Source organism: Panthera pardus, unplaced genomic scaffold (assembly GCF_024362965.1).
Source record: "Panthera pardus isolate Hobbes unplaced genomic scaffold, ASM2436296v1 HiC_scaffold_16, whole genome shotgun sequence".
In the NCBI taxonomy this organism is placed as follows: domain Eukaryota; kingdom Metazoa; phylum Chordata; class Mammalia; order Carnivora; family Felidae; genus Panthera; species Panthera pardus.
The window spans coordinates 149,144,131-149,171,662 of NW_026526721.1; the positions used below are offsets into that span (position 1 = coordinate 149,144,131).

Here is a 27,532-nt window from a genome sequence, read left to right on the forward strand (position 1 = left end):
AAGTCAGTCTGAGGGTGCAGCCTAAGGAAGGTCTCCCTGAATGGTGGCCGGACTCCAGAACCCTCCATTAGTGCTTACTAACGGAGGGCATAAATTCGGGTCACGGCCAAGATTATGTGTGTTCCCCTCATGCAGTTACACCGGGCTTCCCACTGGGAAGGTCCTCAGGCTTGGTGGTTTAATGCCCTACTCTTGCTGCCTCAAATTTCTCAATAATTCGTAAACAATGAACTCTGCCTTTTCATCTTGTCTTTGGCCCCACACCTGATGCAGCCAGTCCTGATTGGGGCCCCACAGCAAGAGTTGTTTGGGGTTGCCTGCCAAGAGGCAGGGGGAAAGGCGAAACTTCCCCCGGGACATCTTTCACCAAGGTCACAGGCTCTGCAGCAGGGTTCTCCAGTTAGGCAGTGTCTCGGCGAGAGCGTATTCCCAGTATAAAGCCATCGGACGTCCAATTCCTGACGCCCCAGGGTGGTCAGCAGGGAGAATAGAGGGGAAGAGGGGCAGGAAAAAGTCCTGCTTGACTGAGAGCAGACCCCGATCTGTCCTCTCTTACTCCGGCAGATGTTTGGAGCGGCTTTTCTCGGGGAGCTTGGGTGGGCTCCTTGGGTGTTCCCTGCTGGCTCTTCACTGGGCCTTCCCTCCATCCAGACAGAGGTCTCTCTGTCCCAGGAGTTGCTCGGGCTCTTTCCACGGCCCCTAGAGGTCCAGCCTTCCTGTCAGCTCCTGGGGTCTCCGTAGAGATGAATAAACCCCACCCTGCTCCCCTCTGCATCCAGCTCGATCCCCTCAACCTTGCGGCCACGGACCGCTTTGTCTGTTGCAGCCAGGAAGGAAGATACTGATCTCTCCTTCCACGCTTCTCGTACAGCTTTACCCGTGTCACAGGTTTCTGAGGCGTCCCATGGCCACGTCTCCCTAAATCTGAGGCCAAAGTAGCACTCTACCATTTCCCCTAGATGGGACGAGGAACCCCTTGGCAGAGCAAGTGCTTTCTCAATAAATAAGTACATAAATAACACACACCCCGCTGCAAAATTCTCTCTCCCTCTCCTCTCTCGCTACCGTTTTTGCATATTTTGTGTGCAGAGTATAGTTGAGTGGCTGAGAGAAGATTCAGGAACCATGAAACTGGTTCTTGACAATTTTCTTTGTAAATTTTACAGGAGGGATCCGGCTTTGGAATTTCACACCATTGTGTCTCCTCCTCTCTGTGGAAACTTCAATATTAACACCTTGTTACAGGTACAAAGCCCCGGATTAAGTGCCGCAAATTGAATCACGTTATTATGTAGCCGGTCCTGTCAAGTTCATGAAGCATCTCACATAACTGGCCTCATCTGGTTCTCCCAACAGCCCTGTGGTAGACATTATTATGTTCTTACTTTACGGGTAAATCTTTGGAGATTCAGTTGGCTGTGTGCTTGCCCTTGCAACTCAGCTCACAAATGGGAGGGCCACAGCGGAGGCCCCCTCCCCGGTCTCCTCGCTCCCAACTGCTTGCTCTGCCCTAGTGTCTCTGCCCGGGAAACAGACAAGGCTGCTGGTAAATGAGACACAGAGCAGCCTCCAGGGAGCTCTCTACAAGGAATGAATGAAAATACACTGCAAGCTGGAAGACGAAGGATCAACAGAACGGGTTACTACTTCTGTGATTATTACCTTTAGCTCCTGGGTCATCTGGGTTGACTGTGTAAGATGCCCAAGTTCACCTATTATGGTCATCCCACTCTTGGATTTTGGATAACCCTGAACACCGTCTATCCCTGTCTTTGCCTTGTGTTCCCTCATTGCTTTGAGTATCGTTGCAGGTCAGTTATACCCTCCCTGGCCCCGAGTGAAGTTTACTTTTCCTGCCTCCCTGTACTTCAGGCCTCTGCTCATTCTCTCTCCAAACCACCTTGCCCTTCACAAAGGTGAGAAGGTGAGTCCACACGGAGAACTGACCTGGCCTTGAGTGAGAGCAGCTTTGTAGTTGTGAGGACATTGTGAATGATCTAGAAAAGTTACTTACCAAAGGGCAGGGAAACATTCAAGTGAAGGGAACATCGGCTAAGGACAATAGTTAGTATGTAATGTATTTTGTACATGCTAAGCACTGTTGTGCATGATTTTTTCTACTAACACTAAGTTCATGGGTTTGTGAACCCAGGAATAATTATCCCCATTCAACAAATCCCAGCTGTTAAGGTTAAGTACCTAGCCTGAGGTCACACGTAAGCGGTAGACCTAAGATTTCAGCCCAGATCTTTCTGAATTTGAAGATCATGCTGTTAATCATTATGTTGTGTGTGACCTGACCCCTTGAGGACGGTGGAGAAGAGTACTGCAGACACATTAATGTGGGTAAAACCGTAAGAGCTATTTTAAAGAAAGAATAAAGCACGTTTGTTCCCAAGTTCCACCCATAAATATGCCATGAAAACTTGCATAATTCCTCTCGATTCTTTTCTTCCAGAGTTTCCCAAGCGCTCTGCCGTGGATCATAATGTAAATAACGGCTCTTCACGTGGACGTGTTGCCAGCTAAACCTCCTTGTAAGAATTCGGGATGCGTTACAGAAACATGGCTCTCCAAAACTATGCGTTCCTTTAAAATTTCATTCTGAGGAGTAGTCATGAGGCCTGCTCTCCCCACGGCCAAGTCCACCACATTAAAGCAAATGAAAACCTAACTCAGATGATTCATATAAATTAGTCTTTCCATAACCTTTTATATTATCAAAGTGCTTTGCCCCTCTGGTGTTGGTCTGTGTAAACCAAGTGATTCAGCCAGCCAAAACATCAAGGAGAAAGATCCCACCAGGCTTTGATTGAATTAAATAGTCCATTTTGTTGTTGTTGTTGGCCATTGCTGAAGTTTTCGTATGAAATTAAAACAAGAGAGCCTACCCCTCCCAGCTAACATCTCTGTAAGAAAATAATTGGTGGGCCTTTGTTCTCCTCCCCTCTACAGAGTGAAGGACCAAGCCCTCCCATTTGGTTGCAAGGTGGCACATTTGAGAGCTTTGTCCCAAGATACAAGGTAACCCAAAGAGTAGGTCTTCAGTTTGGGTTCTCCCAGCAGCAGACCCTGAGGCAAGAATTTGAGTGTAAGGGACCCTGGGTGGCTCAGTCAGTGGAACATCTGACTTCAGCTCAGGTCACGATCGCATGGTTCGTGTTTTCAAGATATACATCAGGCTCTCTGCTGTCAGCGAAGAGCTTGCTTCAGATCCCCTCTCTCTCTCTGTCTCACTGCCCCCTCCCCCTTCTCAAAGATACACATTAAAAAAAAAAAAAAGAATTTGAGTGTAAATGGTTTATTCAAGAGAGGATCCCAGGAAACATGCGTGGGAGAGTGAAGAATTGAAAGGGAAGGAAAGACAGCCAATAAAAGGTCCATTGTCAAAAAAGTTACACTTTGGGAGGCTAGAGGTTAATCCTGCTTGTGTCCTCTGGGAGTCAATGAAGAACGTGGGCCTCTGAGTTTCTGGCCTGAGAAGTGAGGAACTAGGGTATTTACACACCATCTCCCATTACATACTATTTTAGAGCTGCTAGATAAGGAAATCCCTGACAATTCCAGCTTCAGGCAAAATGCCCCAGGTGCTAGCCCTGAATAGATGGGCCAACAGGCATGGAAATGGTAAAGGCCAAAGCAGCCTGCAGCTTGTGCCAAAGCAAGCTGCAGCAAGGAAAAGGGGGAGAAAAGAGCAGAGGCCGAGCTGACTCCTTCGTTAGGCACAACATCTGGGGCCCATGAAAATATTTTAATTTTAGTTTCTTTTAAGATCAGAAGAAAGAATGGACATAATCATAATGAATATGTAAAAATAAATCCAGCCTGGATGGTATTTGTCTTTATACCAGCACAGTCATAAAATAGCATTTAAAAAAAAACCTTTTTTTTAATGAACAAAGGGACTCATAAAAACCCGTAGAAGTTATACTGAATCCCTGAGGAGGAGTTCAGTTATTTATTTATTTATTTATTTATTTATTTTTGATTATTGGCCTATTCTCCCATTTCAGATGGCTCACACTAATCCAAAGTACCCCACCCCTTCTGTTTTCATTTCTTTCCATTTTCCTTTTTTTTTTTCTCTTCTGCTTCCATGCTCTGGTGTCTCTCCTGCTATATTTCTCTATCTGTATCAGTAGTGGATACGTGTTATTTTTGTCTGCTCAGCATCCAGTCCCAAATCTTCTGATAAAATATTTGTTTTTGAGGAACCAGTCTGCCCTACCTGCCCCTGGCCAAGAGGTGGGCACCTGACATAAATCAGATGATCACTCCCTGGAATTTGAGTTCTGAAGAGAGTGATATAAAAACTACAAAACTTCCTGCCTCAGAGATCCCTGGAGTACCCTAGCTTCTACCATTTTTGAAACCTGGTTCTTCAGTTATTCTTTCAATTCTGCAATGTATAGGGTACACGTGCAATGCATACGAGATGCATACACACACAGACACACACACACACACACACACACACACACACATCAGTACAGGAAAAGCATACCATGTTTATAGATTAGCAGACTCTATGTAAAAGTCATCTATTCTTGTTGAATTGATACCCCAAACAAACTATGAATAGGGTTTTCTTTCTGTAAAAATTGAGAGAAACCGAGACACTCTTGAAGAAGAAACATAAGGCATGATGATTTGCTCTACCAGACAAGAATCACTGTTTTAAAGTTCCAGTAACTGAGATACGGTTAACTAAGGTAAAAGTCTAGACGAATGCACCAATGATACAGAAGAGAGCCAAGAAACAAATATATAGGGGTAGAGATACTTGATTTATGACAAAGGCGGCATTGCAGAGAATTAGAATAAAGACTTTTCAGTAAATGGTGCTGGGACAATGAGATAGTGATATAGATGTACAGATATGGATAGAGACAGAGATAGAGATATTGAGATATAGAGATACAGTTATGCTGAATCCCTACTTCATACTATCCACAAAAATCAATTCCAAGTGGATTTTAAATGTGAAAGGCAAAACAGCAAATTCTTTAGAAGATAAGATTAGAAAATATCTTCATTATCTTAGAGGAAGGAAATAATACGGAAACACATAGTAATTAATGAAATAGAAACTAGTTAATAAGGTAGATCTTAGGTTAAGTGTTCTTATGGAAAAAAAGGAAGGAGGACACCTTTAGAGGTAATGGTTCCATTTATGGCACTGTTCATGGTAACAATTTGATGCATATATCCTTATCTTCCTAGTCAAATTTTATTTTTTTTCTTTTTAATTTTTTTTAATGTTTATTTTTGAAGGAGACAGAGTGTGAGTGGGGGAGGGGCGGAGAGACAGGGAGACACAGAATCTGAAGCAGGCTCCAGGCTCTGAGCTGTCAGCACAGAGCCTGAAGCAGGGCTTGAACTCACAAGTCATGAGATCATGACCTAAGCCAGGCACCCCCATAGTCAAATTTTAAAACTCCAAATCAAGTTGTGAGAAAGTCTTTGCCTCCCTGGCTCTCCGACCAACCCCTCTCTTGCAACCTTTGCACATTTCTTAGGTTAAATGAGACCATAAGAAACACTGACTGGACGTTAAGAAAGATTACTAAACCAGACTCGAAATTAAGAATTTCTGTTTAAAAAAAGTCACCTTTAAGAGCCTGAAATTACCTTTAAGCATGAAAAGAGCATGAAAATGCAAGCCACTGAGTGGGAGAAAATATTTGGAAGTCATATAACTGACAGAGAACTTGTATCTTGAATATAAAGACTACAAATCAATAAGAAAAAAGTATACAGGGCTGCCTGGGTGGCTCAGTCAGTTCGGCGTCCGACTTCAGCTCAGGTCATTATCTCACAGTCTGTGGGTTCGAGCCCCGCGTTGGGCTCTGTGCTGACAGCTCGGAGCCTGGAGCCTGCTTTGGATTCTGTGTCTCCCTCTCTCTGCCCCTCCCCTGCTCATGCTCTGTCTCTCTCTGTCCCAAAAATAAATTTAAAAACATTAACAAGAAAAAAAAGAAAGAAAGAAAAAAGTATACAATGCAATGAAAAAATAGGCAAGGGACTTAAACAGATCACTTAGGGAACAACGTGTCTAAATGGCCATAAATATACGAAAAGCTGATTAATTTCATTGTAGTGAGGGCTGTGTACATTTGCAACCACAACGAGATACCAATGAATGCATCTCTGATGAGGGAGACCAAGGGTCTTTGAGGTCAAGAGCACATTTGCTTTTCACTGTCCTCTTTTGCATTGAGTTTATTTTATGCTTCCTTGTATTTCTTTAAATTAAGAGGAAATAAAATTAGTTTTAAATTAGGGAAGGAAAACAATAAAAAGAACAGAAGTGACAAGACAGACTGTATCTTTTCTGCTGTGGATCAGTGACAGGCATTAGCTGACTGGTGTTCTTGAGCTCTTACCACTACACCAAGATAAATTAATGACTCAGAAATCGATTGATGGAGCAGTCCAACAGGTAATTCAGGCTCCCAGACCACTTTTCTTTTCTAACAGAAGACAGGTTCAGTAAGGAAAGCTAGTTTTCTTTAGCTCTCAAAGGGTCATAGTGGGCTGGGATGATATCTAACTGACTGGAAATAGAACTCCTTTGAAATACATCTATGTTTTAGCTGAAGTACTAATTTTTCTATCTTGATGGTTCATTCATCCACCTAACTGTGCCTACCGTGTGCCTGGCATTGTTCTAGATAAAGAGGATACAAAAGTGAATGAAGCAGACAAATTCTCTGCCCTCTTGAAGCTCACATCTTAGTAGAAACGGAAAATAAACAGATGTCCAGAATGAGGCCAGAAATAATATATGCTATGGAGAAAAGTAGAGTTAGAAAGAGTTGAGGGTGATGTGGTTTCAGCTAGGGTGGCCATGGAAGGTCTCTTGGAGGAGGTGATGCTTCAGCAGACAGTGGGATGAAATGAGAGACGGAGTATTGCATTCTAGGCACAGGAAGCAGCAAGTGCAAGGAGCCTGAGGTGGTTTGCCTGCGAATGGACTCTACTCGGCTTCTTGCTGTTTGACGGGGCGGGGTGTTATTTTCCTGGGCTGTTTCCTTTAAAAAAGGTAAAGTTACAAGTGAGTTTAATGTCTGTGGTTTGTCTGGATGCGCTCCTCCAGGCAAGCCTGTGCCTGCTAGGCTGGAAGCAGATGTTGTCAGCAACGGGCTATGAAAGAACAGATTGTCTCCCCTGGTGTCATGGCCGTGCTACTCATACTCTAGAATAGCTAATGAGGTGTCTTCTTCTGGTGTAAGATGAGTGTCTGGGGATTTTCAGACTAACTCCATGAAGTGTCCTACAAAGAGGGCATCATGAGCCGCTGTCACAAGCTACAGGTCTTGAGTTCCCTCCCACCCCACCTCAGGATGTTCAAAGGGCCTATTCTGAGCTACTGGGCCCCATCCAGGACCCTTGGTTGCTCCTATTCCCACAGGCTTCCTTTGGGTTCTGACCTACACACTCCCGTTTCTTTGTACAAAAGCCTTGTTTTCTTTTCTTTCACAATTAACTTTGGCTCATTAAAACCCAGAACTCAAACATTGAGCAACCAAAAAACTGGTTCTCCTGTCCTTGAGGCAGGGACGGCTTGCTTTCAAACCCTGCCAGCTAGTGGGGAGACGATCACATTCCGTCCTGGTGGCCGCGAAGTGCCCTCCCCTTCCGAAGTGGATTGTGTCCCTCTAATGGGACAAGGGAAAGGGAGGAGGAACCTTTGTCAACAAGGATAACCAGGTTGAATGATCAGTTCTTGCTACATTTTCTCCCGCCAGTGATCTCTTTGTGCATCCCAGTGTCCCTAGGACAGATTTCCTTTCATTCAGCAGATACACCACCCACCGCTGTGGGAGGGACTCTGGCTTCTCTGGGTGTGTGCATTAGCCTGGCCCCCGGGGTGAATTGCTCACCTCCTTTGTGCTTTGTTTCCAAGGGCGTGATTTCCTCACTATTCTGTGTTTGGTCCACCTCTGGGCCATCCCTGTGTGTGCCGTAAGGCTCAAACAACATCAGGCAGGTATAAAATGAAGCTGTGGGAAAATCTTTCCCTCCCTGGCTCCCTGACCCACACCTCTCTGTGGCTGTGTCTATCTTCCTCAGGCTCATCCTTGACTTTGCTGCTATAATCCCTGGGGAGTCCATCATCAGACCCAGCTTCTAAGAAAGTGCTCTTCATCCCCACTCCCACGAAGTGAACCGCCTTTTCTTGAACTTTGCATATTTGAGGATAGTTTTCCCACCATCTCTCTCAGGAAAAAATTCACCAGGTTATTTCTAATCTGAGCCACCTCAGCATGCCCTCCTCCACTTTTTCCCCGTACTCATTGCAGGGTAAGTCTTACTGTAGAGAGACTTTCAGTAACGACCATTCTGTTCCTAGAATGCCGTCCTCCATCTTGTACCTCAGTTGGTCCCCTTCCTGTAGCTTCTGGCACCCTCCCCGGGCAACATAATTTAGTCAGGTCCCTGCTCTTGCTGAGATAACTGATACTCTTCCCGTAACTTGGCTCTTAGGCCCTTCATCCAGTGGCTCACCTCCTTTGCCTATCCTCAAGCAGTGATGGTTGGGAAGCAAGGTTGTCAGCCAAACCTAATGACGTCACTCCAGTTGGGATTGAACGAACGTGCTGTAAAAGCACCAATGCAGAGTATCTATTGCTGTTCTGATCGGGGGAAAGCGTTACCGCCTGTGTACAGAGAGAGAAGTGGGGGATGGCCAATAGAAAGGATGACTGTCCATCCTGAAGACAGAAGAATATCTCTGTCCTGTGATGTTCCTAACCCAGTATCACCGGGGGCAGTGGGGCTCGACATAGAGCATTCATCCGAACCCTTAAGGATCTGGTAAAAACGCAGACTTCAGGGAACCACTGACAGATAAGGAAACTGAGACCTAAAGATTAAGTAATTTGCCCAGAATTTTACAGTAAGCTAACCTCTACATTATACCGTTTCTATTTAATCCTTGTAAATATATTTATTTTATATCCTGAATTCGATACTTTTATCATTGAAGTTCCTAGGAGTCTAAGACTTCTGTTGGTTGACTCTCTTGACCCCAGCTCATGGAATTTTGCTTTGCAAGCTTATGTGGGGTGGGATCTATCTGTGGGTGTCCTGTGTGGACAGGTTGAGTGGGAGGAATCTCTCCCAAAGGATTTTACTTTTGTTTCTTTCCAGTTGCCCCAAAGATGTGGCCTCCCAAGGATTGCTCTTTCTTAATGTCTAGGTTTGGAGTGTGCTAGGATAGGTTTGAACCTAGAACCTATATGAGGCAACCCTTGGATGCAAATTCCCAAAGAAGAATCTTTTCCACTGCGAGGAAGGTTCAAAGAGATTCAAACTTGTTAGTCACTTTTCTTTGATGGTGAATAGACTTGCCTTAGTTCACTGTTTGTATCAGCATTCTCCAGAGAAACGGAATTGCCAGAATGGGCATATAGATACACATCTATGTATCTATAAGTACATATGAGAGAGAGAGAGAGAGAGAGAGACAGAGAGTTTAGGAATTGGCTCATATGATTATGGAGACTTGGTAAATCCAAAATCTTCAGGGTAGCCCAGCAGGCTGGAGACCCAGGAAAGAGTTGCAGTTTGAGTTCAAAGGTGGTCTTCTGGCAGAATTCCCTCTTGCTTGAGGAGGGTTAATCCTCGTTCATTTGTTTTGTTTTTGATTTTTTTTAGAGAGAGCAAGTGTACGTGGGGTAGAGGGTCAGAGGGAGAGAGAGAAAATCCCAAACAAGCTCCACACTCAGAATGGAGCCCGCCACATAGCTAAACCCCACGGCCCTGGGATCATGACCTGAGCCAAAAATCAAGAGTCAGATACTCAACCGACTAAGCCACCCAGGTGCCCCTCAATCTTTGTCTTTAAATTAAGGCCTTCAACTGATTGGATGAGGCCCACCCAGATTATGGAAGAAAATCTGCTTGCTACTCAATCTCCACTGATTTAATAGTTATTCTCACCAAAAAACAAAACAAAAAGAACACCTTTCACGGAAATATCCAGAATAATATTTGACCAAATATCTGGGCCCTGTGGCCCAACCACATTGACATATAAAATTAACCAGAAAATTGTTTAATAAGACCGGGGCATTTGAGTATACTGGCTTTGTGCAAGGGTCTCTGTTCCCATTTTCTGCCTCTGTCTCTTACCCCGCATGGAATTAGTCTATTTTTAGGCTTAGGTTTCTGAGTTCCATTTAGGATGACCTAATTCTCCAAACTTGAAGTTTCATTTGGAGGCCTCTTATTACTCTCATTAAATTACTCTTCTCACCTGATGTTCTTGAGAACACCAGCTCTTTAATGACCTGTAGGGACTGTGGTAGTGTATTCCCTTGGCCCACAGATCTCAGACCGAGTGATTTGGTAATGGATTTTAGCACCTGTAATTCACACAGCCTTCACTTGCTGTATTAAAGGAAATTCAAGTTAAAATGTTGTCAGCTTAGAGAGCAATTATGATCTGAGCCTAGTTGACTTAGGCATCATGTGAGCTCTGGCTTCATAAAAACATGGCCGTAGATTATTCTAGAACCTACTGCGGAGGATGAATAGCACTGCCATTGAAAAGGGCTCACTGGATAAATCTCATAGTTGTATTAATACTAATGATGATGAGGGGAGTCTGGGTGACTCAGTCGGTGAAGGGTCCAACTTCAGCTCCGGTCATGATCTCACAGTTGGTGAGTTGGAGCCCTGCATCGGGCTCTCTGCTGTCCGCACGGAGCCCGCTTCGGATCCTCTGTGCCCCTCCCTCACTGGCCTTGGCCCACTTGCACATGCATATGCACACTCTCTCTCTCTCTCTCTGCAAAATAAAACCAAACATTCAAAAAATACGAATGATGATGTTACAGCCACCGTTTACAAAGCACTTACTGTGTATGCCAGGCGCTGTGCTATTTCCTTTGAAACCCTTGCAGCCAGGAGCTCCAGGGAGCCGGGACCGGCCAGAAGTAGGGGCTGCTGTACTTGGAGAGTTTGCCTTAAGAGCTAGGTTTGTATCGCAATGTTGTTGTGTAAGAAACAATCCCAAACTCTCAGCGGACTTCGGCAATACGCATTTATCTGTTACTCATGAGTCTGTAGGTCAGGTGCATGGGCTTCCGGCTCCAGGCTTCACGTTGCCTATACTGTTATCTCAGGACCCTGCCTGCAGGCCCAACCGCTTTGTGGAGAAGGTTCTTCCTGTGGCAAAGGATAGAAACTCCAAGATGGCGAAGAAACGGTGCACGATGCCTCCTATAAGGCCTCGGCTCCAAACTGGCTCCCTGTCCCCTCTGCTTACATCGCAGCAGCCAGGGCGAATCCCACGTCCAGCCTCGGAGTCAGTGGGGAGTGGGAGGAAAAGCTGCACCACGCAGAGAACAGGAATAGACCCAGGCAAATAATATCACCTGCCATGTTAATCACTAAGTGTGTGCCTAGCCCCCAGTCCTCTCTCGGGATGTTTTTGAAAGAGAGAATGAACATATTTATTGATCTTGCTAGTGTTGTAGGGCAGATCAATCAAGCTACAGCATTCTCTGCCCTTTATTCACCTGCATCCATCAACACATCCCTAGGGCCCGGTCCACTGTAGATGCTCAGTAAATATGTGTTGAACGAATGAATAAGTCAACCAAGCAAGCAATCCAGGAGGCTCATGTGAAATATTTGATGTCCCTAAAGGACCTTTGTCGGAGAACTTGGCACAGACATTCACATCTCTGGATGCAAGGCATGACCTCAGAGAGCCTCACAGCAAGGCAGCTACTGAGTCAGATGCATAACTGTCCTTGGGGCCCAGGAAATGGGGTGATCTCCTGGGCCCTGTCTTACGGTGAGCACATAGGAAAATAGGGCTCTATATATGTCTCCATATATAGGAAGACAGGTCAGCTGAAAGGTGAGGCATGAATTGCTTTGCCAGCTGGTGTAAGAGGGGCTTGAGGCGCAAACATGGTGATTAATCCACTCATTTCTGCTCCTACAACCCACACATGAAAGGGCAAAAATAGCGAACACAACAGTTGAGTGGCTGGCAGGGTGGGGGGAGGGTGATAGAGTCACAGATAATGACCCAGAGCATGTGTAAAAGCAATGAGTGGGGAAGGGGACACTTCTCCCACCAGCACCAAGATTAGATAGAGGATGTCCCCTTCCCACTAAAGACTGGGACATGTATCAATCTATTTGTCTATAATAATGCAGAGACCAGGTGGCATTCCTGAGCTGTTTGCAATCCTCTTTAGAAAAATAGAGGCGAGTCCCCACTCCAACATTTGCCCTGAATAGTGCAGCACCAAATAAGAGTAAAGACAACAGGAAATGTGGTTACAGAGTCAAGGAAGATATTCTACTGCAAATCCTAGAGTGAGACGTTTGAGAAAAAGAGACCACGAAATTCTCCGCAATTAATATACCAACAATCAGGCTATCGGAAGTGACCAGCCCGGGATCAACCAACAGGGGCCACAGAGAAGGATCCAAAGCTGACACATGTATTAAGAAGGAAGAAAAGAAATAGCCCAGAGGCTTTTCCCTTCTCTCTCTGCTGATGGCTTCCCTAGTGGCTTATGGAGGGCAGATGGGTAGGTGACATATAACTCACCATAGGTGAATATGTGTGTTACTTGTAGTCTCGTCCTATAGATTATTGGTCATTTGCCTATTTGGCCTTAGATCTAGTCTCTGCACTTCTGTTCTGCTCTATGTGGCATCAGCCCCCTAAAAATTACGTTTCCCAGGCTTCCTTGTCCACTGGCTTCCTGTGAGGTTCACCAATGGGAAGAGCCCATGGGAAACTGAGAGCAGGTGTGCTCACCCTTCCCAGTGCTTCCAGATCCCAGGGGCCGCTACCCCCATGTTTCCAATTCCAAGGTTCGGCTCCACCTAGGCAGGCCTGGCTCTTATGTTCTGGTGCCACTATCTCTGCCCTTTGTCCCTCTAGCTCTAAGAGTGGTCACATCTTTCTGATCTTCAATTTGCCCCTCTGTCTCTTTTTCAGCTCTTCCAAAACCTCTATAACCAGGTTCCCTTTTAAAAATCCCTCGATTGAACTGCTCGGCATGGGTTCTGTTTTCTGGGCTTCCATGGCTATGGTTACATTTCTTTCTCTCTCTTTTTTTTTAGTGTTTATTATGTTTGAGAGAGAGAGAGAGAGAGAGAGAGAGAGAGCATGAGCAAGGGAAGGGCAGAAAGAGAGGAAGACAGAATCGGAAGCAGGCTCCAGGCTCCGTGCTGTCAGCACAGAGCCCGACGCGGGGCTCGAACTCATAAACCATGAGATCATGATCTGAGCCGAAGTCGGACACTTAACCGACTGAGCCACCCAGGTGCCCCCATATGGTTACATCTCTTTGAGCCAAGTCAAGCGGGAGAGAGACACAAGGTGAGTTCCCCTCAGGAGCCTGGAAGCAAGCGTCTTGCCGTCCAGTGGAGCAGGTTAGCTTAGGCCAGCTCTTCCCACAGTGCATGGTGCTTGGTGCTGATGGGAAGCTGTCACTCTCTGTCCCAGTTAAAGCAGCAGTTCTTGGTCTGGGGGATAAAGGTCGGCCAGTGTGTGCTGTGCCCCAGAGCAAGGCGGGGTCCTATAAACACTTCCGGTTGGCCACCCCAGCCCAGAGCTCTAGGCCCTTGAGGCTGGGACGGGGAGGAAAAATAGCTCTCACAGCCCTTTAACTCTCTGAGCTGCCAGTTTCCACCTCTGCAAATTAGGGAACCATGAATGAGTTCGTGCGTCTACACGAAAAGCTCTACATGCCACACGCCTACGCGATATTTAGCTCCTGATGGGTATTTAATTTGTCTCCAGTCACATACCTCTATCACATTTTCTCCCACAGGAAGCACTGCCCCCTTCCCCTGGGAGGGAACTGCAAGTCTCTGCCAGGTATGCCTCCCCAGGACCTCCCGGGCTGGCCCAGCACCAAGTGTATTTTCCTAGCACCCACCCAGACCCGTGCGTGGTCTCATCACAAGCCAACAAGCAGTGCTCTCACCTGTTGCTTGCCCATTGCTCCTGTGTGTGCCCTCCCCCTACGCTGCAGCACCACGTGACTCAACCATGCGGTACACCCCGCCCCTGCCCAACTCGACGCCCCTGAGTGTTGGAGCCTGTTCCTGGGCTGAACTAAACCAGCCCGTCTTGATGGCTTGAGCTGGGACAACGGTTAACATTCCCATTATGCTCCCAATGAAAGGAAAGAATGGGGACCCTCCTTTAAATTTGTGCCGATTTGGAATTTCAGACAATGCTGGCTGAATACAGATTTCAAAATCTTTCTTCTTTTATCTCAAGTCCAACCCTCAAAGTGCAGCTGAAAGGCTCATCTGACATGGTGTGCTTTTCATAACAGAAGGGTGTCGTGGAGATGTTTGCCGACTGGAAAGAAACACTGAGAGCCCAAGTTAAACTCTGCCGGCACGGCCACTCCTCCGCTCCTATGTAGCATTATCCTCCTCTGCCCTTGAACAGTTGATAATATGGAAAGTGGGGGAAGAGAGGAAGATAATAACAGTCACCTTTTTGAAATCAGCCTTATTTTGGCTATGAGAACCAAAGACTAAGAACATCAGAGCAAGTCCATATTCCAAGTCTTCAATGGACCGTGTCCTTTGAACATGAAAGCCCCAACTTAGGCTCCCCCAGGCATGGAATCACTTAAGCAATGGTCAATAGGCCCAGGTCCAGCTGTGAATAAAGTCAGAGATTTCAAGGCTCAAATCTTTATGAGAATGGGACGTTAACCGTACCATATATTTCCAAAAATATGCTGAAGACCAGAAGTGGGAGGAGACCTCGAGGCTTTGGTTTTCCTCCAGATACGACCCAGGGCTCTGTGGAGAGAGCTCTGCCCTCCCTTCCTTGTTGTCCACTGTAGGACTGAGAAATGTCAGCTCAGTAAAAAAGGGCCCCAGCCCTTAGATCTTATTGCCACTAGTTCTCAACTTTTTTTTTTTTAAAGTGTGTTTTGGAAATAAATGTTTTAGAAACCTTTATGCATCAACTCCTCTGCCTTTGGTTTCCTTTCCTTTCCCTCTGGGTGAAGTGGGTTCTGGGTACAGTTTGCAGAACGGGACCCGTCTGCCTTCTCCCCCCTGTAGCCTTTCCAACATAATTGGAACTACGACTACCACCTCTAGACAATCCTCTTTCTGGATCCTAAGATAGTTAATGGGGCGCCAGGCCAGCTGTTCCGTCCCGTCCACACTAGACTTGTGCTGCTTTTACATCCATTCCTTGTGCCTGGACATCCCTTTGGATTTTTTTGTTTTGTTCTTTGTTTTTGTCTTTTTGGAGCCAGGCAGATGTGTTACACTCCAGTTCTAGAAGTTTGGCCCTGGCGTTCTTTCTCCCACCTGCCTCAGTTCGTGCAGGAACTTTCTTGTTCTTACCCACCCTGTGCCACTTTTCTGACACCTTCCTGTCTCCCCCTATTTCTCCCATTCAGCCTCCTGCCAACACAACACAACACAACACAACAACAACTATTCATCCATCCTCTACATGGACACCGTCCTCTTACGTCCCATCCAGGTTCCATGTTGCATCTTTGGGGGGCCTTTCTGGGTCATGGTCAGCCTTGTGATATATTTCTAGTGCCTAAGAGGTCTCAACATTCCGCCCTGCCGGCCTCTGGGATCTGGTTGGATAAGGGGCTCTGACTGAGCCTTGATGAACCCACCATAGCTTGGTATTCTGGATTAAGAACTGCAAATACGGGTCTGGAACTTTGGCCACTTTTTTGATGCACTTATGGTCCTGGGTTTACTGGAAATATAGCGATTAGGAAGGACCTGGCAACACCTTTCGTCTTCTGGGTCACTCTGGCCAAATCCCTTCCTCTTATTTTCCTTATCTGTGAGACGAGAGTTGAAGAACGAGAATCTGTAAAGACCTTCCAACTCTAGGAGCCTTGACTCCCGTATACTTTTGACTGAGGCAGTTCTGCTCTCGGTGATGCATGGACTTCTTATGAAACACATCTGTTTGGGTCGGCAATGCTGACACCTTGTACTTGGTCTTCATCGAAAACTTGGTCACTTCACTATCGTCTTTTCCCAAGGCCATTTTATTTTGTGTTGCTCTGTTTAGAGTCTCATCAAATCAATTCAGCAAACGCCTATTATGTGTTGCCATAAAAGAAGAATGACTTTGAGATGCAGAGAGGAGAAACCCACACCCACGCGTCTTCCTCCTTAACAGAAATGGAACCACCAAGATGCTGCGTGGGGACCACCCCAAAGCAGCCAGAGCTCCCAGGTGCCCCCACCCCTGCTCTGCCTGTCATAAACCCAGGCCTGGCAATTTTATGAACCTCCCTAGGTGTGCATTTCCTCCCCTTACAGATGAAGAAAATAAAATCAACCTAGGCCTTGGGAAAGATCGTAAGACCAAGGTCTTCAAGCGATTAACTCTGAGCTTACCCGATCGAGACCTCCACCTTGTTTAAGCCTTAAAATAACTCTGTGCAGCAAATGTGTGTGTTCTTATTCCCATTTTCCAGATGAGAACACTGAGGCTCGGAAGGATTTCATGACTTGACCAAGTCACTGTCCCGATCTTTGATCTGTCCTCTCTCTTTCCTACATAACCTTTCTTATTTGAGAACACGTGCCTGCTCAGCCGTACGTAGCCCGAGCCCTGCCTTGCAGCGATGACGGAAGAGTCTCTTCAGACAGTTTCACGGATCATTTTCAGGAAACTGTGGAGAGGACAAGAAACACCATCTTACGGCTCTGGATAGAGGAGGAAGTAAGATACAGTATCATACATGGTCACGGAGCCTGGAGCCCAAGATCCATGGTATGGCAGATGACTCCACAGCTACGAAAATATTGTCACTCAGGCTCTCATAAGCTCCAGTTGTCCAAAGCCACCAGAAGCATTTATGAGGTGGGGAGAGGGGTGGCAACAGGGCTGCCTCTTGCTACTTTGCTTTAAGCAGAATTACAAAATGGGACTGTTAATTCGCCTACTTCACCAGGAGCTCTACCAGCGCATGTGGGTGGATTAATAAGGCTTTCCTCTCCTCTCTTCTACTTTTTAATAAGAGAGTTATTCTTGGGGTGAACCAGGGGCTGCAATTACTTGGCAGCAAAAAAAAAAAAAAAAGGAGGGGACCAGTCACATATCTAATTACTAAGCCAGACCCACATGCGTGTTTCTAACCAGAGGGTCCTGTGTATGGGGCGGGGGGCAAAGTCCACAGGTGCTCACAGACCCACCCATGCATCAGTCCTCCCGGGAGGACCCTGACGAGAGCCCCCCACACGGACATGACAGGGCTGAGGCTTTCAGAGCTCGAAGGACAGAATGGTCCTCCCCAGCATGGCAGTCTGCGGACCGGAAAAGACTCTCTGGTACCGGTAGGTCAGAGGAAGGAGGATCCCTTAAGAGCTCTGCTGTAGAACTCCTGGTTGTAGTGAGAGGAGACCAGAGGCCGGAGAGGGGGACGCCCAGAAGTAGCCAGTCCTGCCTTCCCTCCCAAGGCAAGCCGGCGAGCAGCACAGACCTCCAGAGCCTCTGCACCTGCCGTGGGTCTGAGGAAGGGGGAGAATTCCAAAGATGCCTGTGTCCCTTCCGTGCTGGGGACACAGGCAGGGGAAAAAGGAATGCAGGGACAGACCGGGCAGACTGCATGGAACACAGACAGCACTCGGCTGGTCCCCAGAGCCTCTGTTTTGAGAAAGAGAGCGCTATCCATGTAGACTCTTAAGTAACTAGGGGACCCAAGGGAAACTAGGACAGTGCTTGGTTTGCTGACAGAGGCAGTGTGCTGTGAGGTCCACCAGGTGCGAGTGAGCATGTGTGCGTGAGTGAGGGTGTGTGCACCGGTGTGTGTGTGTGTGTGTGTGTGTGTGTGTGCGCGCGTGCACATGCACGCACGCCCACACCTTCACAAGGGCAGGCAGACTGTCCCAGGACGCAGGGACAGGAACTACAGGCGATTCCACGGGGCCACAAGTTCTTTGCTGGAATCTTTGCGCTATCGTTTAAAGGGGCCGTGATGGGTAGAGCGGTGACTTTTACAAAGGGGTGACTCCCCAAAACATTCTAAAGTTCCTTAGAAACCACCGTAACAACTGGTAGTCCCTGCCGAAGGAGTTTTGCAGGGAGGCCTCCAGACCCGGCTGCTAGGATGGGTCCTGCGCATTGGGCCTCCCACCACCTCCACCCACACCAGGCGTTTTCCCGATTTTGTTTCACTGTCCTGAATAGGTTTGCATTTCAGTTAGTTCTCGCGGGTCTTTCTTTGAAACGTGTCATTCTTTTCCTCTGTTTCTGTCCCCGGGTTGCCTTTTGGCTTTAGCAAAATGAGGGTACTGCAAAGTAAAACGTAAAAACTGGAAATGCCCACAACTCCGAGATTAAAAATCTCAGAGTTGTGCACATAGGGCCAGGTCTTTGGTTTTCATTAGATCAGAAAGACTGCAGACTTAGGAGCTGGACAGGCTTGCGGTCAAATGCTGTCTTCGCGATTTGCTTGCAGGTTGCTTTGGGCAAGTTCGTCAACTTCTGTGCTCAGTTTTCTCATCTGTAAAGCAGACGTGGTTATGCATACTTGCCGGCTTGCCTGAGGATTCTGTCAGTCCATCATGCCCAAGAAGCACATGGTAGCTGTTCGACAAACGCTACCTCCTTCCCCAGCTGTCCCCTTGTCCTCTCCGTCCCTGTCAGCAGCTGTCATTCCCAGACGTGCTTCACATGGCCACAGTCCATCTTTGTGAAAAGTCTGACACGGGGGTTTCTTTTAGGGAAACATGAAGGGAAGGGTAGTCAGGAGCTATGAGCATCTGCTAATCCAAGCATTTTAACAGATTTCTTTTGAACAGAGGACACCCCGAGCTTTGGGAATCAGGCAGGCCTGGGACCATGTGCCGGTTCAGCCATGTCACAGTTAGCTGTGTGACATCAGACAGATCATGTAGCTCTCCAAGCCTCAGTTTCCTCCCTTGTGAAATGGGGTGGGGGGGTGCTTGGGGGGGCTGGGCAGATTGTACCTCACCAAGTTGGTGGTTATGTTCATTAAATGAAATAATACTTATTAAGGATAGTTAATCAACCCAACACATCAACCCAAAACTTAGTGACCTACAACGACGGTTTGTGATCTCACAACTCTGCCTAGAGGCTGTGCTCGGCTGGTGGTTCTTCTGGGCTGGAACATCCAAGATGGCTTCTTCGCGCACACGTCTCGCACCTCACTTGGCACGGCGGGAATGGCTGGAGGCCGTCCAAGCGGTGCTCGCTCTCCCTCTGTGTGGCTCCGTGGCCTCTCCATCCAGACACTTGGGTCACCTCCCAGCATGGAAGTGTCCGCAGAGTTGCACTTCTTATTTGGCAGTTGGCTCCCAAGAAAGAAAAGAAGCAGAAGCCCCCAGACCTCCGAAAGGTTAGGCCTAGAACTGGCACAGTGTCATTATCACGACCTTGTGATGGTCAGAGCAGACCAAAGGGCCAAGCCCAGATTCAAAGGAAGCAGAAATGCACTCCATCTCTTCAAGTGAGAAACAGTGGGTGCGTGCGGCATGGGAAGTAATTGATGGCAGTCACATATGGAGACCAGCGACTCTAAGCCCTTAGTCCAGTGCTTGGAACAGTAGGAGTCATTTTTCTTTTTTTTGGAATGATGCGGTTGAGATTAGATTGAGATCTCTGTGTACAGGGAAAATGAAACACGGACTGTCCACCTGAAATTTCAGGAGATGTTTGCTCCTTAGCATGGATGAACAAGAAATAATTCTAAGCAGGCATTCCCAACCAAAGCCTCAAGAATGCCATGTTCCTCCTCACTTATCACATCTATGCCCCGGAAACGGCCCCCTCAGAGTGTTGTCAGCAATGCAGAGGTCCTGTTTGCCATGGGGATTAATGCAAATTAATGCAAAGAAACACGGGAACAGGTGGTTCTTGCAATGCAGAGCGGAATATGGATCCCATTTTAAAGGAGACTGATGGCCAAAGATGTGTCAGAGGAACTACCCAAAACCCCTTGGGGCGAGAGATTTCTGCTCCGGGAAAGAATGATTTTGTGTGTCCATCATTCTGTCAGCCGTTGGACAGTGATGGGTATGGAGGAGGCAGAGGGAACACGGTACTCGGACTTCAGAGCAAACAGCGCAGGCAAAGCCTTCGTAATCGGCAGGTCAGACCTGCTCTTGCGAAAGATTCTGTTCTTTCCATGCCACCCCGCCCCAAAACTGGCAAAGCTGTACAACGTTCTTTTAAATAAGAACGGAATAAAGGTTAACGCGAGAGGCTGGTGTATGTGCTCCAACGAAGCCCACGGATGACATGGCTAAGAAAACTTTCATTAATTTTGCAGAAACCTTTTGAGGAAACAGACATAGCTGCTGGATAAAATGACCAGGTTTGGCCCCCACCGCTTACCAGGGTATTTACTTGCAGGAGGAAACTGACATGCTATACAAGCCTGCCTTCTGAGTGTAGACAAAATTTAAACTTTGTAGCGATAGGGAAGAGAAGGGAAGTGTTCCATGCTCTGTGTTAGGTGCTGGGCAGATTTAAACACGTTTGCTAACACAGCGTGTGATCAGGGCGCCGTTGTGAGGCAGGCAACCTTCTCTTGGACCTCTTTCTCTCCTTTTCATCACCAGTCTTACTTCTGAGTTGACCTTTCTTTCTCCCTCTTGCTGAGTGCCCGGGGCTCTCGACATGCACACCCTCTTCTCTGGTATCACAACAGTATATATTAGAAGACCCCTCCCCCCAATATTTTTTTTATTTTCTAGTAAAAGAATTTGTTTGGGGGTGGAGGGAGGAACTGTCTTTGTGTGGAAAATACCTTGATAAGCTGCTGGAGGTTGGGAGGGAACACGAGGGGTAAGTCAGCACTGGGGACTCAAGTGTTCTGTACTGGAGGCAATTGGGAGCTGAGAAATAGGGACCCAGCATAGAAAGGCTGCTGGAGGGGAGGCGGGTGGCGGGATGGGTTAAATGGGTGATGGGCATTAAGGGCACTTTTCGGGATGAGCACTGGGTGTTGTATGTAAGAGATGAATCACTGGGTTCTACTCCTGAAGCTAAAACTACACGGTAAATTAACTAACTTGAATATAAATTAAAAGAGAGAGAGAGAGAGAGAGAGAGAAATGACGAACCCCTTGGCCAGGAGCTGGCGTCTACGATGGAAGAAATGGCCCGTTGACTTTTTTCAACGGTTTAACTTCTACAACAACCGTTCCAAAACTTTCTCAGCTCATAGCACCCTTAGTGTTTGTGATTTTTTTCACGGCGGCCCCTAGGTCAAACGAATTACCTAATGGTTCTTTTAAAAAAAACATTTTTTTAACGTTTATTTATTTTTGAGACAGAGAGAGACAGAGCATGAACGGGGGAGGGGCAGAGAGAGAGGGAGACACAGAATCGGAAGCAGGCTCCAGGCTCTGAGCCATCAGCCCAGAGCCCGACGCGGGGCTCAAACTCGCGGACCGCGAGATCGTGTCCTGAGCTGAAGTCGGACGCTTAACCGACTGAGCCACCCAGGCGCCCCACCTAATGGTTCTTTTATCAAGTGGTAAGCTCAAACAGCTTAATATGGCCTAACAACTTAGCGGCAGTTTGCAAGAAAAGTTAAATGAAAACTTATTTTATTTTATTGTTAAGTAATCACAATGATTTACCAATCAGATGCGTGCCTCTTGGGCGGTGCGAACCTCTCAACTTTGGAATCGGATTAGATGCCTCTGCCCTCATTTCCTGTTCCATGTTGAGTTTCTCTCTAGACGTGCTTCTAACATCAGTAACCTCAAACATCGACGAGTCACAAAGGTGTCATTGAAAGGAGGGTAGCGCAATCTGCTGTTGAAACAGTGAACTACTTTGAGTTAGTAACGTGTGCAGTGCCCGACTGAATGTCCCTTTGTTTCCTTCGAAAACGTAAAATATCTTCCAGCACTGCTGTGAGTTGGCTGCAGCACCCCAGGGTGCCTTGGCACACAGTTTGGGAACCAGGGTTCTACAGCATTCACTCTGAGTTCCCAGTGCGGACTGCCATGTTGTCCTGTCTCTCCCAAGGTTCGGCAAGTTCCGAAACACCGGAAGAGAACGTGTGCAAGTGTTGACACGTGGCTGAGTGTCGAAGACGACTCAGTGAGGCAGGGTGGTGACAGCAGGCACAGGTGGGAGGAAATGCTGAGAACAGAGCCAGCATCGCAGAGGTGCAGCTCTGTGTGAGGGGCGGCCCCACAAATGTGGCCTCTGGGGTCTTGTAGACATCTCAGGGCAGCATTTCACTTTCTGCAAGATTCGGAATGGAATTTGATCTAATCTCTGGACAGAATGATGCCAGTTGGCTTTTTTTTTTTAAGAGGTGAACATCTATTATCTCAGTGGTTGGCAAGGTTTGTAGTTTTTATACTTGATCTTAGCCAAAAGGCTGAGAAGTGATGGGTTTGTAGAGTTGTTTTTTTAATTTTTTTTAATGTTTATTTATTTCTGAGACAGAGAGAGACAGAGCATGAGTGGGGGAGGGGCAGAGAGAGGGGGAGACACAGAATCCAAAGCAGGCTCCAGGCTCCGAGCTGTCAGCACAGAGCCTGACGCGGGGCTTGAACTCACAAACCGTGAGATCGTGACCTGAGCCAAAGTCGGACGCTCAACCGACTGAGCCACCCAGGCGCCCCTGTAGAGTTTTTAATGTAAATTACCACCCTTGCTTAGCCTAAAATTGGAAATATGTGTCATGGGGACAAAATAAAAATTGCTCTATAGAATATATTTTGATGACAAAGAGGTTAGGGGGCCAACCTGGAAGCTTATCATTTCACATTTATCACGTAATAATGCCACGCCTATCTGGTAATTTGCACTTCGTTTGCTGAATTCATTACTGCGATTCACTTTCCTTGTCCTGTATGTCCTGCCCAACTGTTGTCCTGTGAAAGGTAATAATAATTAGCCCACGTTTAGTGACCCTCTGAGCCCATACTCCCGATTCCCAGGTCAAGTTCAGGTCCAGATCAGAAACTGGCAAACTTTTTCTGTTCGAGACAGTTTGCTAGAGAGTAAATATTTTAGGCTTTGCAGCCCATACAGTTTCTGTTGCAGCTACTCAACTCGGCTGTAACAGTAGGAAAGCAGCCAAGGAGGATATGTAATGGAACGAGCATGGCTGTGTTCCAATAAAACTTTATTTACAAACATAAGCAGGGGGCCAGATCTGGCCCATGGGCTAGTGTCTGCAAACTTCTGGTCCAGGAAGTAACAATCCATAAAAGAATGTGTGCGATATCTTTGAATAGAGACCGTAAATGAAATACGTAATTGCAATTGGTTGCCAAACTCAAGGCCAAGGGCACCGTTCTCTACACACCTACCCTATCAGCCCAAGATTCAGACACCAGCTGCAAGTCTAGGGGTCCTCAGGGCCACCCTCACTTCTGACTAGGTGACAGATTTGGAGCTTTTCACAGCCTCCCTCCTGTTTGATAATTTTTCTAGAATTATTCATGGAGCTCAGGAAAGTACTATATTTGCAATTAAAGTTTTATTACAGTAAAAGGGTTTAAATCTGAACCAGCTGAAGGAGGGGACACACAAGGCAAGATCGGGGTGGGGAAGGGGGGCAAACATAAAGCTTTCGTGGTCTTCTCTCATGGAGTCCTGTACTGCATTCCTCTTCCTGGCTATGACATGTGACAGCGCTCATAGGAGTCCTGCCAACCCAGCGTCAGGATCCAGAGCTTTCGCTGGCCCCCCGTCACACACTGCCCACACGCTGAGGCTGAGCTTTAGCTCCCCGCCCCTCCCAAGGGTCAACCTAAAACCTTTGCCTTCCAGTTCTTCCAGAGTTCAGAAGTAATATGGCATGTTCCAGAGCCTCCGCCGTGAATCACGCTATGAGAGTGTCAGTGGTCAAAGCTCATAGGCAAACAAAGACGTTCCTATCAGGCACGACATTCTAGGGAACTAAAGATCAGCTTCCCGAAGCCAAGAGCAAAGGCCAGAATTTGCTTTGAGTAAAGATAATTCGTCACTATGGGATAGTATGTCACTGCTTGAAAAGATCTTAATTTTCCCACTTATTCATTTGTTTCTTCATTCATTTTTTTTTTTATTGTGGCAACACCTTCGGACCGTCTAATGATCTCCCTGTTTCCATACAGTGAGAGTGATCTCCTCAAAGCCTGTGCCAAGTCACATCACTCCTCTGTTCGGGACCCTCAGTGGTTCCTCTCCCAAACAAAAGTCAGAGTCCCAGAATGGTGCCCAAGGCCTTAGTGATCAGGCTACCATCCCAAATGTCCCCATCACCCTCTCTTTCCCCCTTACGCCACTCCCCTTGCATTGGCCTCTTTATTGCTATTCACACGCGCCGGGCCTGTTCCTTGGTGTTGGCTGTTTTCTCTGCCTGGAATGCAAGTTTCCTCCAGATATGCAGATGGCCAGTCCCTTCCTTCCTTCCAATCCTTACCCTAACGTTACTTTCTCAGTGAGGACGAGTCTATTGTTTCAGTCTGTTTGGGCTGCTGGAACAAATTACTATCCACCGGGCAGCTTAGACAACAAACATTTATTTCCCGTAGTTCTGCAGGCTGGGAAGTCCGAGATCAAGGTGTCGACAGGCCCAGTGTCTGGTGAGAGCCCCCTTCCTGGTTTGCGGATGGCTATCTTGCTGTCCTCAACATGGTGCAGAGAGATCTCGTGTCTCTTCCTTTCTTAAAATCCCATCGTGGTGGCTCCGCCCGCACGATCTCCCAAAGTCTCCACCCTCTACTGCTGTCACACTGGGGGTTGGGATTTCCACAGGTGAATGGGTGAGCACAAACATTCAGGCTAAAACACCTATTCTAATCACATCATGGACATCGAGAGCACCCCCGAACCCTTGCCCTCAGCACTCCTAAGCCACTTTATCTTCCTCTAGTTTTTTTTATTATTTTTTATTGTGCAACCAGCCTCCAGAACTTTTTTATCTTGCAAAACTGAAATTCTGTACCCATTAAACAACAACATCCCATACCCCCCAACCCCCGTCAGCCACCGTTTTATTTCTGTCTCTATGACTTTGACTATTTTAGATACCTCAAATAAGTGGAATTACACAGTGTGTGTCTTTTGATGACTATTTCATTTCAGTTAACTTAATCTCTTCAAGACTTATCCACATGGTACCACGCGTTAGAATTTCTTTCCCTTTTAAGGCTGTCTGTATGTAACGTATTTTGTTTATCCATTCATCGACGGACACTTGGGTTGATGCAAGCTGGAGGTTACTGTGAATAGTGCGGTCATGAATGTGGGTTTGTACCCTCCTCTGGTTTTTTTTCACTGCATTTATCACCATGTACAATATTATAAAATTTACTCATTTGTATGTGTACTGTTTATGATCTGTTTCCCTTCATTAGAATGGAAACGTCGGGGTGCCTGGGTGGCTCAGTTGGTTAAGCGTCCAACTTCGGCTCAGATCATGATCTGAGCTCGTGGGTTTGAGCCTTGCATCGGGCTCTGTGCTGACAGCTCAGAGCCTGGAGCCTGCTTCACATTCTGTGTCTCCCTCTCTCTCTGCTCCTCCCATGCTCGCCCTCTGTCTCTGTCTCTCAAAAATGAATAAATGTTAAAAAAAAATAATTTTTTTAAAAGAATGGAAACTTCATGAGGCTAGGGGGCTTTTGCCTCTTGTTCTGTGACGGACCACAAGCAGAACAGGGTCTGGCACGTAATAGACACTCACTAAACAGTGCTATTAAGCAAAGTAGTAAAAAGCACCTACCATGTAGCAGGTGCCACGGGAGGTCTTGAGGAAGCCCCAGCAAATAAGACATGAACGTACAGGTTGGCAGTAGAGTTAAATAAAATTAATGGTTAGGTTCAAACGTGGCAAAACACGCTCACTTACAAGAATGATATTAGTTGGGCAACTTACCTTTTTCTTCCTGTGGCTCCTTGGGTGCATCCCTATGTCTGTTACATGTGTGTCCTAATGATAAGACTAAGCTCTTTCTTTTTTTTTTTTTTTTAAATGTTTATTTACTTGAGAGAGAGAGAGAGAGAGCGCGCGCGAGCAGGGGAGAGGCAGAGAGAGAAGGAGACACAGAACCCAAAGCAGGCTCCAGGCTTGGAGTGGTCAGCACAGAGCCTGATGCGGGGCTCGAACTCATGAACCATGGGTCATGACTTGAGCCAAAGTTGGACGCTTAACCACCAACTGAGCCACCCAGGCGCCCCGACTAAGTTATTTCTATTTGTTCCTTTAAGTTCTGCCTGATGTGGAAATATTCCAATAATTTAAATTGTGATTAAATAATAATTCTATTTTTATGTTATCCTTACTGGAACATTTCCACCCATCAATCTGGCTTGATTGAAGGGTATGTTGCCCTAAACACTCTTCATTTAATGCCAACATCCACAGCAAGAAAAGCTTTAAGTGTTTCGTGTGTGTGTGTGTGTGTGTGTGTTTTATTACACCTCCATAGGATTTCCAGAAATATCTTTAAAAGGGAATTATTTGATTTCCAAAGCCCCGGATAGCTATTTTTTGTTAATCAGTATTTTAACTTGAACGAAACTCCAGTGTTGTTTAAAACAAGTAAGCACCCTCATGTGCTGGGTTCCTGGGAGCGTATGTATGGAGAGCTCAGAAATTCTGTTCCATTTTCTAGGCGTATGTGGTCAGTGTGTTTGATTCTCCCTTCTGCTTCTTCAACTTACTATTTTTTCAAATTTCAGTATAATTAGCATACCGTGTTCTATTAGTTCCAGGGATGCAATATAGTGATTCAACACTTCTATACATTATTCAGCGCTCATGATGAAAAGTGGGCTCTTAATCCCCTCCCCCTCTCTCACCCATCCCCCACCCACCTCCACGCTGGTGATCATCAGCTTGTTCTTTATATTTAACAGGCTGTTTTATTGTTTCTCTCTTTTCTCTTTGTTTGTTTTGTTTCTTAAATTCCACATATGGGTGAAATCGGATGGTATTGGTCTTTCTCTGATTTCTCTTGGTATTATACTCTCTAGAGCCATCTATGCTGTTGCAAATGGCAAGATCCCATTCTTTTTATGGCTGAATAATATTCCATCATATATATCACATCTTCTTTCCCCAGTCATCTATCGAGGGACACTGGTTCCATATCTTGGCTAATGTAAGTAATGCCACGATAAACATAGCCGTGCATGTATCCTTTTCAGCTAGTGTGTTTGTATTTTTTGGGCAAATAACCAGTAGTGGAATTCCTGGATCGTAGGCTAGTTCTACCTTTAATTTTTTGAGGACACTCCATGCTATTTTCCACCGTCTGCCTGATCCGATATTCAAATGACTCTTTGGACTCCTTTCTCTGAGTAAATAAAAACATTTCTTTGAGTTATTTCTTCTATGAAAAAAAGTCATATATTCCAGAAGACACAAAAACATAAAGAGCGCACAGGGCACTAATTGTTTCAACTTCTATTAAAAGCTTGGCGAATATGATTCTAGACTTGTGCTGTCTACGTCGGTAGGCACTATTCCCTCTTGGCTAGTGAGCACATGGAATGGGGCGAGCCTGAATGGAGACGCGTTGTAAGGGGAAATACACA

At 46.5% G+C, this 27,532-nt stretch overlaps 1 long non-coding RNA gene across 1 annotated transcript in view; it reads left to right on the forward strand.

The window, feature by feature from the left end:
- Nucleotides 1-3,202, forward strand: part of LOC109248801 (uncharacterized) — a 78,348-nt gene extending 75,146 nt beyond the window's left edge. Inside the window, exon 4 of the long non-coding RNA XR_002072264.2 lies at nt 2,459-3,202. This is a non-coding gene — a long non-coding RNA (uncharacterized LOC109248801). The remainder of the gene's footprint in view (nt 1-2,458) is intronic.
- Nucleotides 3,203-27,532: the final 24,330 nt, after the last annotated feature.